Source organism: Mustela erminea, chromosome X (genome assembly GCF_009829155.1).
Source record: "Mustela erminea isolate mMusErm1 chromosome X, mMusErm1.Pri, whole genome shotgun sequence".
Lineage (NCBI taxonomy): Eukaryota > Metazoa > Chordata > Mammalia > Carnivora > Mustelidae > Mustela > Mustela erminea.
The window spans coordinates 129,801,722-129,818,158 of record NC_045635.1 but is presented as its reverse complement, the minus strand read 5'-3'; the positions used below and the strand labels follow the sequence as shown (position 1 = coordinate 129,818,158).

Genomic DNA, 16,437 nt, shown 5'->3' with positions numbered 1-16,437 from the left:
TACTGGATTCTAACCTGTTCCATTCACTTATTTGTTTCTTACTCCGGTATCACAGTTTTGATAAGTGTAGCTTTACAGTAAGTCTTGAAACCAAGAGTTCTAAGTTCTATACCCTCTTCCCTATTTTTAAAGATTTGCTATAAACCCCAAGATATGTATTTACCCTTCCAACATATGCACAGTTTTGTCTTCCCTAATGACTGTTTCCACAGATTTCAGCTGCTTAGCTACTCCACACTCTGATCTGTGCCTCCTGAGCTTACTGAGACTGCCAAGCTCATCTCTATGTTGGGGGTCAGAAAATTGACACCAGGCGAGGAATGGGGTGATTCTGGGGGTTTACATTGTGAGTTTCTCTTCTACTGTAGATCACAGTTGTTTGCTGACTATTGTTCAATACCTGTAAAAAGTCTTCTTGCATATTTTATGAGATTTCATGATTTTTGTAATAGCAGGTGTTGTAGATTTAGATATAGATTTATTTAACTTTTTTTTTTTCACTTAAATCATGGAGATTCAGCTTCTGTTGCACGACTGTTGTTGTGACTAATGCAAGCTCTTACTTTATTTCAGGCTCCAGATAGGAGCTTAGCATTTATTATATGACTTAATCTTCATTTACAGAACTCCTTCCTGTAGAAACCAAAGCAATGGGGAAGAGGCATTTCTCTCTAACAGTGGTAAGAACGATAAGCAGGTTTCAGTGAGAAAAGTAGTCTAGATGGATGAAGCATGTATAAATGCACAAGAGAGTGAACATGACAAGAAATAAAGTTGAAATCTTTGGCATTGTCAAGGGAATAGTTCTGAGACCTTCATAAATTCTCCTAATGCAATAAAACCACTACACCATAGAATTTCCTCCATAAATGCAGTAAAATATAATTGTTTATAGAGTACACAATCCTATAGGATTGTCTTAAATGCTTTTCCCATGCCGATTAACATCAATACCACTAAGATAACCAACCTTCCCAGCTTAACCTCGTGTATCCCAGTTTGAGCAAAGTCTCACATCCTAGGGAATCTCTCAGTCTCAGGCAAAATTGGATGATTGGTCACCTTTTATTATAATGTGGCATCACTCACTTAGCTACAATTAATTGGCCTTGGATGGGCACCAGACTTAAACTTCAGTGATGAATCCCTCTCTCATATTTATGGATATGGGACCATAGTGTCTATGGCAGGTGCCTTTCAGATTTTCTTTCAAGAGAAAACCTGCGGGGCATCTGGGTGGTTCAGTGGGTTAAGCCTCTGCCTTTGGCTGGGGTCATGATCTCCGAGGTCCTGGGATGGAGCCCCATGTCTGCTCAGCAGGGAGCCTGCTTCCCTCTCACTCTCTGACTGGCTCTCTGCCTACTTGTGATCTCTGTCTGTCAAATAAATATATAAAAATTCTAAAAAAACAAACAAACAAACAAAAAAAAAAACCTGCTGTGAGTAGTGAAGTCAGACAATAGCCTCCAGGTATGACACTTTGAGGGTATTTTTTTTATCATTTGATGCAAGGCCATTCCCATCCTAGGCATTTACAGGCGATTTCTGAGCACAAAGGGGATACTAGGACCATTTAGGCCTAATGTGGGATTCTTATAATTAGCGATTTTTGCTCTAGGTTCCCAGTTGGGCTGGCTGGGACTTCCATAGAGTTGCACTGCAAGCTGAGGCACTTCCTACCCATTTCTCCTAAATTTCTTCTCCTTTAACAAGCATCAGACCTGTAATGTGGTCTGAATTCTATCCCCGCCTACTCCTGCTCTTCCTCTTTATCTTCGTAATCATTACCCACAGTATATCTCTGGACTTGTAACTCCAACTTGGCATCTGCTTTTCAGGGGACCCAATGTGGCATAGTGTCTCTCTCCAGTGGCTGAAGCTGTAAGATGAAAATTTAGGAACCATAATTTAGGAATTATGGTTCAATAACCATACTTCCTATTGTATGGACATGAGAAACAAAGGAGATTGTGGGGGGTGGGGGAGGAGAGAGAAAGAAAGGGAGAGAGAGAGAAAGAGGAGAGACAGAGGGAGAAAGAGCGAAAGCAAGCACAAATGTACAGGGAGAATACTGATAAGATAATGAGAGAGCCATATGGCATTTGAATACTTGGTTTTGGGCATTCTTGAGGGCTATCTGTACCTTGTCCTTTCCAAATTTTGACTGCTACACTCCTTAAATTTTATGAGACACACAATTATCTTTCCACAAACTTCTCTCTTTCACTTAAATTAGTTTCAGGTAGGTTTTGTCCCTTTCAACTACTGACATACCTCTTCACTGCAAAACTTAGTGTACAGGCTACTGAGTTTGTGCGGAGTCATATTTCTGTTTAGTCAGAAATGTTCATACCATGTTCATAGCCTCAGATGCAAAATGACATACTTTTCAGTGTTTACCAAATTTTTATCCTTTAGTAGATGCAGAGAATTTTGCATGGCCTAGATAATTTTTGAGTTTTAGCATTTATTTATTTCTGTATGAAATCTATAGAATTGTTGTCATAGACCAAAGCCTCAGCCAAATTCAACATTGCACCATGCCCGGAATATTTATTTTCTGATTAAAAGTCACTTTTAGTTATATAATGAAGGTTACTTTTAATATGAATCTTTTTTTCTTTCTTAAGATACTGATAAAACCAAGATATAGATGTTGGCCAAAGATGAGAGCTCCTACACATCAGTCTTATATAATATATAATAGTCCATACAGGAATGGTGTTAATTTGGTCTACGGCAGGTTGGCAACTTACAGTCTGCAGGCCAAATTCTACCTCTTGCCCATTTTTGTAAGTAAAGTGTAATGGAGTACACTCCCACTCATAATTTCAGTGCTGTCTGTGGTTGCTTTTGCTCAGTGAACACAGAATCCAGTAGTGACAGGCAGAGACTATATGCCTAAAATATTTACTAACTGACCCTTTACAGAAAAAAATTGCCAACCATTGGCCTCAAGTGGTATCAGCGTAGATGGAGACAAATACATGAGCAGATTATATTTTTGGAAGTAGAGCAGGAACAAGCTTGGTATATTCTAGGATCATAAGGCCTGGGTGGCTAAAACATAAAAGGACCCAGATACTACCCAGTCTTTCTTTTTTTTTAGCACATTAGTGCCTATTGATTTTTGTTCAGACATTAATTCACTCATCCAAAAAATGTTTTTCAAGTTCCCACTCTGCACTAGACAGTGTTAGCTACTTCACACACACAAGCACATACGAATTGTAACAAGGGGAATCAACAAGTAAACAGTTTAACACAGAACAGTTTAACAGTTTAACACAGTTTAACACAGAATAATAAGTGCCTGATGCACTTATTATGTGGAGGAAATAAACTTTTGTTTTACCACTCAATATTTATCTGCTATTTCCTGGTACCTTCCTCCAGCTGCACCTGAACCACATCTTATCTAGTCAGTCACTAAAATGCGTCATCATAGTGTTCATCATTGTAATCACAGCAGCCAGTACTTGTTGAGCATTTACAGACATGGCTAGGTACTTTTTTTTTCAAAGATTTTATTTATTTATTCAACAGAGAGAGATCACAAGTAGGCAGAGAGGCAGGCAGAGAGAGAGGGCAAAGCAGGCTTCCCGCTGAGCAGAGAGCCCGATGCGGGTCTCATTCCCAGGACCGTGGGACCATGACCCAAGTCCAAGGCCTAGGCTCTAACCCACTGAGCCACCCAGGTACTCCTGGCTAGGTACTTTATACACATCTTTCTCAATGAGATTTACCCTTACCAGAATATTTAAAACTCCTACTACCTCCAGCATGCCCTTTTTCTCCTGGATTTTTTTAATGGCTCCTATCATGTTATAATGTTTAATATATACTTTATACTAGCTACTTTGTACACATTGTCTCACTTAACCATCACAACGTATAATATAGTTACTATCATTATGTCTATTTGTGAAATCAGAAATTGAGGATCAGAGAGGTAAAGTCCTTTGCCCAAAGTCTCCTGTGTGTCTCACAAAGTCGCGCTGGAGACATTCTCTTCTTCCTCATCTACTCTGGCTGCTGATCCCGCATGTTACGCCCATCACTGCTTGATGGTATCACCTACAAAAGGCACCACTATCACTGCCAATACCAACTGAAGTCTTCCATCTAGGGCATTACAGTTTGACTCCAGGGTGTTGTTTCTTGAAGTTCTTAGTGTTGTTTCTCATAGATACCAAATGTCTGGGAACAATGAACATATTTTGTGAAAGATTTCTTTGTAGTTTTTGTTTGTGCTTCCATTATAGTTACTGTCAGGTTTGGAGCCAGATTACGTAGGTTTGAATCTTAGGCCTGAAACTTAACTGCTCTGGGATCCTGGTAAAATTGCTCAACTTTTCTGTGCCCCAGTTCCCTTATCCTTAGAGGAAGGATAATAATATCAGGTACTTCGAGTGTTTGATATAAAGTCCTTACGCCAGCATTTGGCCTATAAGGCGGGTTTAATAAATGTTAGTTACTATTACTAAAGCAACTGGCTTCTTTTTCCAACATTTCACAAGTTTTATCTATCAATCTCTTGCCTCTTTCTGGATACTTTCTATCTGTTGATTTCACTTTATCTTTATTGTTCTTATTCACTCTAATTGCTACTGTCATGGTCCTTCCTATTACAGGACTGTTTGTCATGCCTTTTGATCATGGTCCTTGTGTGTGGAATTTCCATTTTCCTGTTTGCAGTGGCCAATTCCTATAAGTTCTTTAAGTTCCCTAAGGGCGTTGATTCTGTCTCCTTTTTGTTTACCATTTTATACTCGGAGTTGAATCCAGCGCCTGGCGTCCGTAGGCGGCAGCCTGGGTCTAGAATTTCACCTGCTTTTTAGACTCTGTGCTAGGGTCTTGGAAAAGAAATTTGAAAAACGCGTGTTTTGTTTGTTTGTTTGTTTGTTTCTGGTTTCAAGAGACCATTTTTTCATTGAAGGACACAGGCATGCAAAGGGAGAAGTTATAATCCTGAATGATAATTGTTACACAGGAGGCCAGTACTAGATCCACTGGGCATATTGAATCCATGGAAAAGAACAGAAAACTAATTCTGGAAAATAGAGAATGATTCACGGAGCAGGTAGAATCTAAATAACGAGTAGCAGTTTCGCGAAAGAACAAGTAGGGGTAGAATTTCTGACAGAAAGCATTCCAAGGCGAAAGTATGAAGGCATTTGCTTCTTTTGTTGATCCTGACTTCTACACACAGTTTCCTTTATCATCACCGTCTTACATTACACTAATTACTTTTCATCTCTAATAACTGCAATGGTGCTGTTTCCCATTTTTCAATGTCTGTACAGTGTATTCGTTTGTTTTTGCTCTACATCTTTTTCCCTCTGACTTGGATTTCCATCGTACATACTGTTTCATTGTGGTTTTGTATTATGTGTCGCTCTTGAATTTCTATGTGCATTAAGACGTGCGTTCTAATGACTCATTCCCTGTTAGCGCGTACTGGTTTAAGTACGGTATGTGGACCCTGGATCGAACTGGTGGCAGTGCAGCCCTGAGGAGTATGTGACTTAAGTTCAAGAAAGTGGTGCAAAGAAGTGGAAGAATTATTGTTCCAGAGAACCTCAGTAAGCAACCTCGTGATGGGTTAGGGTCCATTTTCCTCTCTGCGCCCGCATCTCCACAGCTGGTAAACGAAGGCGACTGGAGCACCGGACCGCGACCCTCCAGAGTCCAGCGCCCAGCGCGCCCCAGCAGAGGCCGCGGTCCCAGGCGCACGCGGCGCCCCCGGCGCTCGGCCGGAAGGAGCGGGGCGGGGCCTCTCGGCGGCCGGGCCCAGCGGCCTGGGGGAGGGGAGCGCGGGCGCGAAAGGCTCCGGGAAAAAGGCAAAGGCGGGCGCGAGGCTGCCTCCCGAAGCTCTCTCTGCTTGCAGTTCCTCCCGTTTGGCTGACTTGGGAGTCGCGACCTCCCGCACAGGTGGGTCCTGTTCCACCGACCGGGGAGGGGGTGTGTTTGGCGGCTGCGGCGGTGGGGATTGCCCGGACACCCGCTTTAAGGCCTGGCGAGGGGGGCGCGGGGGGCGTGGGGCCGGCTCCCACCCCGTCTGCTCGGCCCCAGGACGGTGGTACTTACCTTAACCCCGGTGGAGGAGAAGGCCGCTCGCGCCTTGCCGCAGGGCTGTCGTCACGGTTTCCATGCCAGGTGCGCGGCGAGCGCGGCCCGCGGGGGAGCACAGGACCACACGGGCCTAGCTGTGGGCCGGGGCGGCAGGCGCCGGAGCAAGCCCGCGGCGGGGCCAACGCCCAGCCTGCCTCGATCCGAGCTCCACGGACCTCTCCGCCCGGGCTCCGGCGCTGACTGGGGGGCTCCAGCTGGCGCAGGGTGCCCGACCTGCTCGAGCTTCCCGGCTTGGCCGTGGAGTGAAAGGTGGCATTCGGCAGTCTGCAGCACTGACTTTCTCTCGTTCTAAGACCCACTAGTATTCTCTGCCCAGATTTTACCCTTTGTCTGCCCCTCCCGAGCGACAGTGCCTAGCAAGAGTCGCGAGCGACCGGGCAGCGCACTGCGAAACTTAGTGGAGGAACTGCTCTCCCTGACTAAAGCTGAAAAACCGTGTGAACAGTTCTAACGACTGACGGACCCGATAGCTGGGGAAAAAAGAGTTCATTACTGTGCCTTGGTTGAATGTCAGCTCCAACGACTGCTTTGATGAATTCTTTACTATTAAACATTTTAACCAGATGATTAAAGAAAACGTTGTGTTGAATGAATACGATACACTGTCCAGCAAAAGCCTCATCATAAAAGACTTGTGTAATTTAACTATTAACCAGTAGCTGAAGTAAAAACGAGCCTTCATATGTAGGAAAACTTGCACAAACCGTTCCCATGTAGCATTCTTTTAGACTTTCTTCTTAGCTGGCTTGCCTTCTCAGGAATCTCGATAGTAAAAACTACAGTTTATTTTACAGTAACTATGAAGACGAAGAATTATAAACACTATGAACCAACATTATGTCATTGCAGTTTCACCTCAAAGAACTGCTTAAAACGGTAATGACAACCCTATCTTATGCAAAACACTGTCATCTTCACAGCCAGGAGAGGTCAATATGTTTATTTGTCATCATACTTAAAGACGTCATACTCTACCTGATAAGTAGTATGATGAAGGTAATCTTTCCTGGGTTGCTTTGAGTCCAGAACTGTTGGGGTGGGAAGTGGCATCCTTAGCATGCCCCATCCCATTCTCATTTCTGGGAAATCTGCACTGGGACAGAGCACTTCCTGGTTTGGGTATCTGCACCAGAAGCCAGAAGCCGTTCTGGATCTCTGCTTGTCGCCCCTGGGAGAAGCAGTAAAATACGCAGAGTGACCCTTGGAGTCCATAGTGCTGCTGGCAGTGGTACTTTTTGCCTGCGGGCATGAAGGTGGGGGCAGGGGCCGGATCCACAGGCTTCTGTGGTGCAAAAAGTCTCTCTGGGGTGGAAGCCAAAGTGAACAGAGGTCCACCAGCTGGGTGCCATCGTGACCCTGTTTGGACGACACCAAACGGGGGGCCATACAGTCTGTCACTGCACTCCCCTAGAGGACTCGCAGGATGACAGGCTCCTGGCCAAACGCGGCCTGCGCCACACCTGCAGGTTCCAGGCAAGGGGTGCCTGGTAGGGAGGAGAGGGTCCTTCTGGGCACGGGACCTGGTGATTTTCCAAACTGTTGACAACTGAGAGGGAAACGGTGATAGACTTCTGCTGAGCCGACCTCGAGGGTGACTTTAGGACCGGCTGCTTGGCAGGCACCGATGAATGCTCTGTTTGGCCGCATTTCTACTCTATTCATTTATTCTCTCAAAGACAATCAATGAATGCTTGCCCTGTGCCAGCATGATGATCCACTCACGGAGATTAGCGGCGAGGGAAGACAGTAAGTTTGGGAGGAGAACAGGAACTCCACTTTAAGCATGCTGACTCGGGGACATCTTCTCTCCTCCTGATTCCCACTAGAGAGTCCATTCAAAATCTTGCCACTTCTGCTTCCTGAATATTGTTAAACCCGTCCTCTTCTCTTGGTCCCCACTGCCACTCCAGACTGAGCCAGCAACATGGTTTTGTATGCATCTACTTAAAAAGATTTTTTTATGTGTCATCGAGAGGTCATTCATATACAGCGGGTACCTTCTTTTCAGGCATACGACACACTGATTGGACAATTCTGTACTCTACTCCTCAGTACTCACTAGCGCAAGTGGAGTCACCATCCGTCAACGCAAAGTGTTATTACAACATTATGGACTCTGTTCCCTGTGCTGTACTTTTCATCTCCGTGGCTTGCTTGTTTAGTGATTTCAAATATTTTTTTTTTTTTCAAAGATCCAAACCATTGCTTGGCCCTCGGCCCTCATGGGAAAACCACCACTCCTTATCAATACCACAGCAACCAGAACACTGCACAACAGCCCAGGGAGCTCTGTACGACCCCTAACAAGTTGTGGAAGAGATGAGCTTCCTTTTCTTTTCTCTACTACCCAGAGGGTCTTTAAAATTTCTTGTATTGGGACAACCTGGATGCACCTACAGGGTATGGTGTTAACTGAAACAAGTCAGACAGAGAAAAACGAGGACCATACAAATTCCACTTGTAGGTGGAATTTGAGTGGAAACAGATTCCGCCTATATGTGGAATCTAAATTAAAAAAAAAAAAGACAAACACAAAAACAGACTATTAAATGCAGGACAAACTGGTGGTCACCAGAGGGTAAGGAGAGGGGAGGGGTATTGGCAAAATAGGAAGAAATTGTATTGAGGTATAATTTATATACCATAAAATTGACCCATTTTAAGTGTAACCTTCAAGGATTTTTAGTAGATTTATTCAGTGTCACAAACATCACTGTAACCCAGTTTTTGACATTTCCATCACCTCAATAACATGTCCATTGCCCATTTGCAGTTAATCCTTATTACTGCCCCTAGCATTGGGCAATATAATCATTTTGTGTGCCTGTGAATTTGCCTATTTTCGGACATTTCATATAAATGGAATCATACACTTTCTGTGGTTTTTTGCAACTTGATTCTGAGCAAGATGTTTCCAAGGTTCATTCATAATGTGGCATGCATCACTACTTCATTACTTTTGATGGGTGGATTAATGTGCTACTGTATGTATATACTGCATTTTATGTATTCATTTATCAGTTTATATACATTTGGTTTATTCCCACCTTTTGGCAGTCATGAAGAAGGCTGCTCTGGGCATTGATGCACAAGTTTTGAACATGTTTTCAGTCGTCTTAGGTAGATACGTAGGAATGGACTTGGTCTCCATCTACATGAAAACTTTTGTTCAGTGTAACCACCTTTCTTAATGATCTGAGCTTGAGCCTCAGGATCCCTTGCTGTTTCACTTTGCACTTGTATGTTACGGACATGCTTCTTTCCTTATACCTCATAAACGAAGCTCTTGCTAACTTCACATTTTCTTCTGCAGCCTTCTCACCTTCCTCAACCTTTACAGAACTGAAGAGAGTGAAGGCCTTGCTCTGGGGTAGGCTTTGGCTGAAGGAAATCTTGTGGCTGGTTTGATCATCTTTGAAGATAACTAAAGCTTTCTCCATATCAGCAATAAGACTCTTGCTTTCTTATCATTTGTGTGTTCACTGGAGTGGCACTTGCAGGGTCCTCCAAGAACTGTTTATTTGTCTTTATCACTTGTTATCTGTTTGACACAAGAGGTCCAACTTTCTACCTGTCTCAGCTTTCAACATGCCTCACTAAGCTCAGTCATATTTGGCTCTTGATTTAAAGTGAGAGACATGAAACTCTTCCTTTCACTTGAGTGCTCAGAAGCCATTGTAGGGTTATTCATAGGCCTGATTTCAGTATTATTGTGTCTCAGGGAATGGGGAGGCCTAAGGTGAGAGAGCGAGATGGGGGAATGCTTGGTCAGTGGAGCACTCAGAACACACATTTATTAAATTCACTGTCTTCTGTGGGTACAGTTCATGGTGCACTGAAACAGTTACAATAGTAACATCAAATATCATTGATCACAAATCATAACAAATATAATAATAATGAAAAATTTTGAACTGTTGTGAGTGACACAGAGACATGAAGTGAACAACTGCTGTTGGAAAAATAGCTTAATGCAGGGTTTGTCACAAACCTTCAATTAAAAAAAAATGCAGTATCTGTGAAGCACAATCAAGAGAAGTGGAATAAAATGCCTGTATTGGTGGGTTTGGTTGGCCAACATTTTGTTGAGGAATTTTGCATCCATATTCATTCGAGACGTTGCACTGTCTCTTTCTTTCCTTAGGATGTATTTGTCTTGTTTGATGTAAGATACCAGTCTCATAGAATGAGTTGAGAAGAGTTTCTTGTGTCAATGTGTATTTTACATGTTTCTATTTATTATCTCTTCCTGATGAATTGATCCTTCTATCATTATGAAATGTCCTTTTTCTAAGCATAGCTACTTCAGCTCTTTCATGGTTACCATTTGCACTGTATACATCTTTTTCACCCTCTTATTCCTTCAACCTATTTATTTCTTCACATCTAAATGGGGTACAATGTGAAGGGCATATACTTGGATTTTCTGTTCTTTTATCAAGTCTCACAGTCATTGTCTTTTGATTGGACTGTTTGATCTGTTTACATTTATCATAATTAAAATTACTGTAATTAAGTTAACTTACTGTGATTGAACTTTTGATGTTTTTTACAGTAATTTCTGGAGTTATTTTTTATTAACTACCCTGGGAATTACAACATGTAATCAATGTAATATAATCTATTTTAAATTAATAATTTAATTCTAGTAACACAGGGAAACTTTGCTCCTCCATCCTTTGTCCTATTAATATAATAGGATTTACATCTTAATAAATTGGAACTCCAACAATATAGTTGTTATTTTTAAAATTTTTTTCTTTTTTTAATTATGTTAGTCACCATATAGTACATCATTAGTTTTTTTTTTAAGATTTTTATTTATTTATTTGACAGACAGAGACCACAAGTAGGCAGAGAGGCAGGCGGAGAAAGAGAGGAGGAAGCAGGCTCCCCGCTGAGCAGAGAGCCCAATGCGGAGCTCCATTCCAGGACCCTGGGATCGTGGCCTGAGCCAAAGGCAGAGGCTTTAACCCACTGAGCCACCCAGGTGCCCCACATTATTCGTTTTTGATGCAGTGTTCCATGATTCGTTGTTTACATATGGCATCCAGTGCTCTATGCTGTACGTTTCCTCCTTAATACACACCACCAGGCTCACCCATTCCCCCTACACCCCACTTTCTCAGAGAAAACATAAAGAGGATCTTCATTTTTTAAGTTCACACTAACAATCTTTTTTTGTAATTGGTATATTTAGACCATTTATATATAAAGTGACTATTGATATTTTTAGATTTATATTTACCATTTTGTTAACGTGTCCATATGTCAAATTTCTTGTTTCCTTTTGCCCTCTTTTTCTGCCTTCTCCTTTTCCTTTAAGATTATTTATTTATGTATTTGACAGGCAGAGATCACAAGTAGGCATAGAGGCAGGCAGAGAGAGAGAAGGGGAAGCAGGCTCCCTGCTGAGCAGAGAGCCCGATGTGGGGCTCTATCTCAGGACCCTGAGATCATGACCTGAGCGGAAGGCAGAAGCTTAACCCACTGAGCCACCCAGGTGCCCCTTTTCCACCTTCTCTTGTTTTACTTGTACATTTTATGTGATTCCATTTTTATCTCCTTTCTCAAAATTTCAATTATACTTTTTCAAGTTTTCTTTAGTGCTTGCCCAGAGTTTATGATATATGTATTTTTTACTAATCTGAGTCCACTTCCAAATAAGACTATTCTGCTTCACATGTGGTGCATAAACCTTATTAACAGAATACTCCTAATTCTTTCCTCTAATCTATGATTTTTCTTTTAAGCATTAAATTTTTATATTCTGTAATTACCCATCACGTTGTTACTTTTATTACTTAAAACTATTACTTTTTTAAAACAATTAGGAATAAGAACACCTAAAATATTTTTACCTTTATTTATTCCTTTCCTGGTGCCCTTTGCCTCTGAATGGAGACACAAGTTTCTGATAATATATCACTTTCCTCTCCCTGAAAAACTTCTTTTAATATTTATTGTAGGACATAAACTGCTGGTGATTGAATTCTCTCAGTTTTTGTTTATCTGAGAAAATCTTTCATTCTCCTACACTTTTTAAAATTTCTTTTTATTTTTTTTTTGTAATTTCAGAGGTAGAATTTAGTGTTTCATCCGTTGCATAGAACACCCGGTGCCCATTACATCAAGTGCCCTCCTTAATGCCCATCACCCAATTATCCCTCCCCCTGCAACCTCCCTTCCAGCAACCCTCAGTTTACTTCCTAGAGTTCAGTGTCTCTTATGGTTAGCCTCCCTGTCAATTTTCATCTTATTTTATTTTTCCTTCCCTTTGCCTGTGTTCATCTGTCTTCTTTCTTAAACTCCACAAATGTGTGAAATCATATGGCATTTGTCTTTTTCTGACTGACTTATTTCACTTAGCATAATACTCTCTACTTCCATCCATGTCATTGCAAATGACAAGATCTCAATTTTTTGATGGCTGAGTAATATTCTATTATGTATATAGATAGATAGATAGATAGATAGATCTATCTATCTCACTTCTTTATCTCTTCAGCAGTCAATGGATATCTGGGCTTTTTCCATGGTTTGGCTGTTGTGGATAATGCTGCTATAAACATTGGGATGGGTGCCTGTATCTGTTTGTATTCTTTGGGTAAATACCCAGTAGTGCGATTGCTAGGTCGTAGGGTAGCTCTATTTTCAACTTTTTCAGGAACCTCCATACTGTTTTCCAGAGTGGTTGCATCAGCTTGCGTTCCCACCAACAGTGTAAGAGGGTCCCTTTTCTCCACATCCTCTACAACATCTGTCATTTCCTGACTTGTTAATTTCAGCCATTCTGGCCGGTGAGAGGTGGTACCTCATTGTGGTTTTGATTTGTATTTCCCTGATGTCCTGGAATGTTGAGCATTTCTTCCTGTGTCTGTTGGCCATTTGGATGTCTTTGGAGAAATGTCTGTTCATGTCTTCTGCCCATTTTTTGACTGGAATTTTTTGGGGGTATGTTGAATTTGATAAGCTCTTTATAGATTTTATAGCCGTTTATCTAATACATCTTTGCAGATATATTCTCCCATTCTTTCAGTTGACTTTTGGTTTTGTTGACTGTTTCCTTTTCTGTGCAGAAGCTTTTGATCTTGATGAAGTCCCAACAGTTCATTTTGCCCTTGCTTCCCTTGCCTTTGGCGATGTTCCTAGGAAGAAGTAGATGCGGCTGAGGTCTAAGAGGTTGCTGCCTGTGTTCTCCTCAAGGATTTTGATGGATTCCTGTCTCACATTGAGGTCTTTCATCCATTTTGTGTCTATTTTTGTGTGTGGTGTAAGGAAATGGTCCAGTTTCATTCTTCTGCATGTGGCGGTCCAGTTTTCTCAACACCATTTGTTGAAGAGACTGTCTTTTTTCAAGTGGTTGTTCTTTCCCATTTTGACAAAGATTATTTGACCATAGAGCTGAGGGTCCATATCTGGGCTCTCTACTCTGTTCCACTGGTCTATGTGTCTGTTTTTGTGCCAGTACCATGCTGTCTTGGTGATCACAGCTTTGTAGTAAAGCTTGAAATCAGGCAACGTGATGCCCCCGGTTTTGTTTTTCTTTTTCAACATTTCCTTAGCAATTTGGGATCTCTTCTAGTTCCATACAAATTTTAGGATTGTTTGCTCCAGCTCTTTGAAAAATGCCGGTGGAATTTTGATCAGGATGGCATTGAAAGTACAGATTGCTCTGGGCAGTACAGACATTTTAACAATGTTTATTCTTCCGATCCATGAGCATGGAATGGTCTTCCATTTTTTTGTGTCTTCTTCAATTTCTTTCATGAGTGTTCTGTAGTTCCTTGAGTACAGATCCTTTACAAACTCTTTAGTTGGGTTTATTCCCAGGTATCTGATGGTTCTTGGTGCTATAATAAATGGAACTGATTCTCTAATTTTCCTTTCTGTATTTTCATTGTTAGTGTATAAGAAAGCAACTGATTTCTGTACATTGATTTTGTATTCGGCCACATTAATGAATTGCTGTATGAGTTTTAGTAGTTTGGGGATGGAGTCTTGGCTTTTCCATATAAAGTATCATGTCTTCTGCGAAGAGAGAGAGTTTGACTTCATTGCGAATTTGAATACCTTTTATTTCCTTTTGTTGTCTGATTGCTGTTGCTAGGAATTCTAGTACTATGTTGAACAAGAGTAGCGAGAGTGGTCATCCTTGTCGTGTTCCTGATCTCAAAGGGGAGGCTGTCAGCTTTTCCCCATTGAGGATGATAATTTGCTGTGGGTTTTTCATAGATAGATTTTATGAAGTTGAGGAATGTACCCTCTATCCCTATACTTTGAAGCATTTTAATCAGAAACGGATGCTGGATCTTGTCAAATGCTTTTTCTGCATCAACTGAGAGGACCATGTGGTTCTTCCCTCTTCTCTTATTGATTTGTTCTATCACATTGATTGATTTGCCAATGTTAAACCACCCTTGCAACCCAGGGATAAATCCCACCTGATCATGGTGGATAATCTTTTTAATGTACTGTTGGATCCCATTAGTGAGGATTTTGTTGAGAATCTTAGCATCTATATTCATCAGGGATATTGGTCCGAAAGTCTCCTTTTTGGTGGGGTCTTTGCCTGGTTTGGGGATCAAGGTAATGCTGCCAGAAAACTACTTGTTATAAATGAGATGGGCTCAACAACAGGAAGATGCATAAATTCAAGCCTTAGTGAATATGTAAGACTCAGGAAATATTATTCCCATGATGCCTCACTAAAGAATTTAATGAAAATAAAAAAGCTTCAGATAACCAAGAAATCATAGGAGACATTTGGCGTACATTTGATGGTGATCTGTAACTATATTTACCTGTAAAGCTAAGAATAAATGATGGTGATGAAATAACAGAAGAGAGGCAAATATTTCATACTCTGAAATGTAGGTATTACACAAGCAACAAAAGTGGGTGTAGAAGGAAGATAACATCATAGATATTAACTAGGAGTAAGAAGATAGAAGTTTAGGGCGCCTGGGTGCTCAGTTGGTTGTGTCAGCCTTCAGCTCAGATTATGATCCCATGGTCCTGGGATCAAGTCATGCATTGGGCTCCCTGCTCAGTGGTGAGTGCTTCTCCCTCTCTCTATGCCCCCCCCAACTCATGTGCTTGCTTGATCTCTGTCTCAAATAAATAAATATTAAAAAAAAAAGAAAATACATGTTTAAATTAGAGGCTGGGTCAGAAGGAAGGAGAGGCAAAAAGAGAATACTAGCAAATTTCATTATGGCTCATGAAGGACAGCAATAGCAAGTTACCTTTAAAAGGAGGATAAAAGTATATCTGATACAGCCCCAGCTTAGAACCTTTGCACTGACCTACTTTACACCAGATATCTTCATGACTAACTCCCTCATTGGTCAAAAGTCATCTTTCTCAAAGAGATTTACCCTTACCAGCATATTTAAAACTCCTACTACCTCCAGCATACCCCTTTTTCCTGCTTGATTTTTAATAGCTCCTATCATCTTATAATATGTAATTTACTTATGTATTATTTTTATCTTTAATCATATGCCTCCTCTCATTAGAAGATACACTCCATGAAAGCAGGATTTTTTGTCTCTTTTGTTCACTTATATATCCCGAGTACCTAAAATACTGCCGGGCAGAAAGTTGGCACCCAATAAAGATTTTTTAAATGAGTTGATTAACTAATTAGTTAAGAGTGTCGGGGAAGTTTTTTTCCAGTGATTTGATTTTTAATCTTAGACCTGAAGAATGAGTAGAAAGAATAAGAGGGAAAACATGGTAGGCAGAGGAAACAACACATGTAAAGATCCTGAGGTCGTGGGGCAAGATGGAGCCAGTTATGTAAAGCCTTTGTAAAGAGATGACTCAGTCCTTTTGCCTGCCCTCAAGGAGCTCTCAGCAAATAGGGAGAAAAAAATGACTAAACAGGTGATTATTACACATGTTGTAAATGCCCGAATAAGGGTATGCACAAAGAATGGTGAAAACATTGACTAGGCAGCTATTAACTCTTCTGAGGGCATTTAGGAAGATTTTACAAAAAAAAGGTGACATTTGAGCTAGGTCTCAGGCCAGAGAGTGACATGATGAAAGAGTTTTAAGAAGATTAATCTGGCAATAGTACGGAAAATAGATTGGAATATGGATGGACCACAGGCAAGGAAACCATCTAGTCTATGGCAGTAGTCCAGGTATGAGGTGATGAAGGCATCTATAGGAATGGAAAAAGAAGGACAAATCTGAGACACATTTGGAAGGAAAAATTGATGGGAGCTAAATGGATTCTTGGCTTTAAGCCTTTCAGGAGGTAATGCTTCTTCCTTAGTAATAACCATGAAA

The 16,437-nt window shown here is 41.2% G+C and overlaps 2 protein-coding genes across 5 annotated transcripts in view; one reads left to right on the top strand and one right to left on the bottom strand.

The window, feature by feature from the left end:
- Window positions 1-6,504, bottom strand: part of SPRY3 (sprouty RTK signaling antagonist 3) — a 159,109-nt gene extending 152,605 nt beyond the window's left edge. For both annotated transcript variants that reach the window (XM_032330243.1, XM_032330246.1), the window contains exon 1: window positions 6,091-6,504. The gene's annotated coding sequence lies outside the window, so the exon portion shown is untranslated. The remainder of the gene's footprint in view (window positions 1-6,090) is intronic.
- TMLHE (trimethyllysine hydroxylase, epsilon) overlaps window positions 5,757-16,437 on the top strand; it is an 82,937-nt gene continuing 72,256 nt past the window's right edge. For 2 of the 3 annotated variants that reach the window (XM_032330240.1, XM_032330241.1), the window contains exon 1: window positions 5,757-5,934. The gene's annotated coding sequence lies outside the window, so the exon portion shown is untranslated. The remainder of the gene's footprint in view (window positions 5,935-16,437) is intronic. The other variant, XM_032330242.1, reaches the window with a different exon arrangement.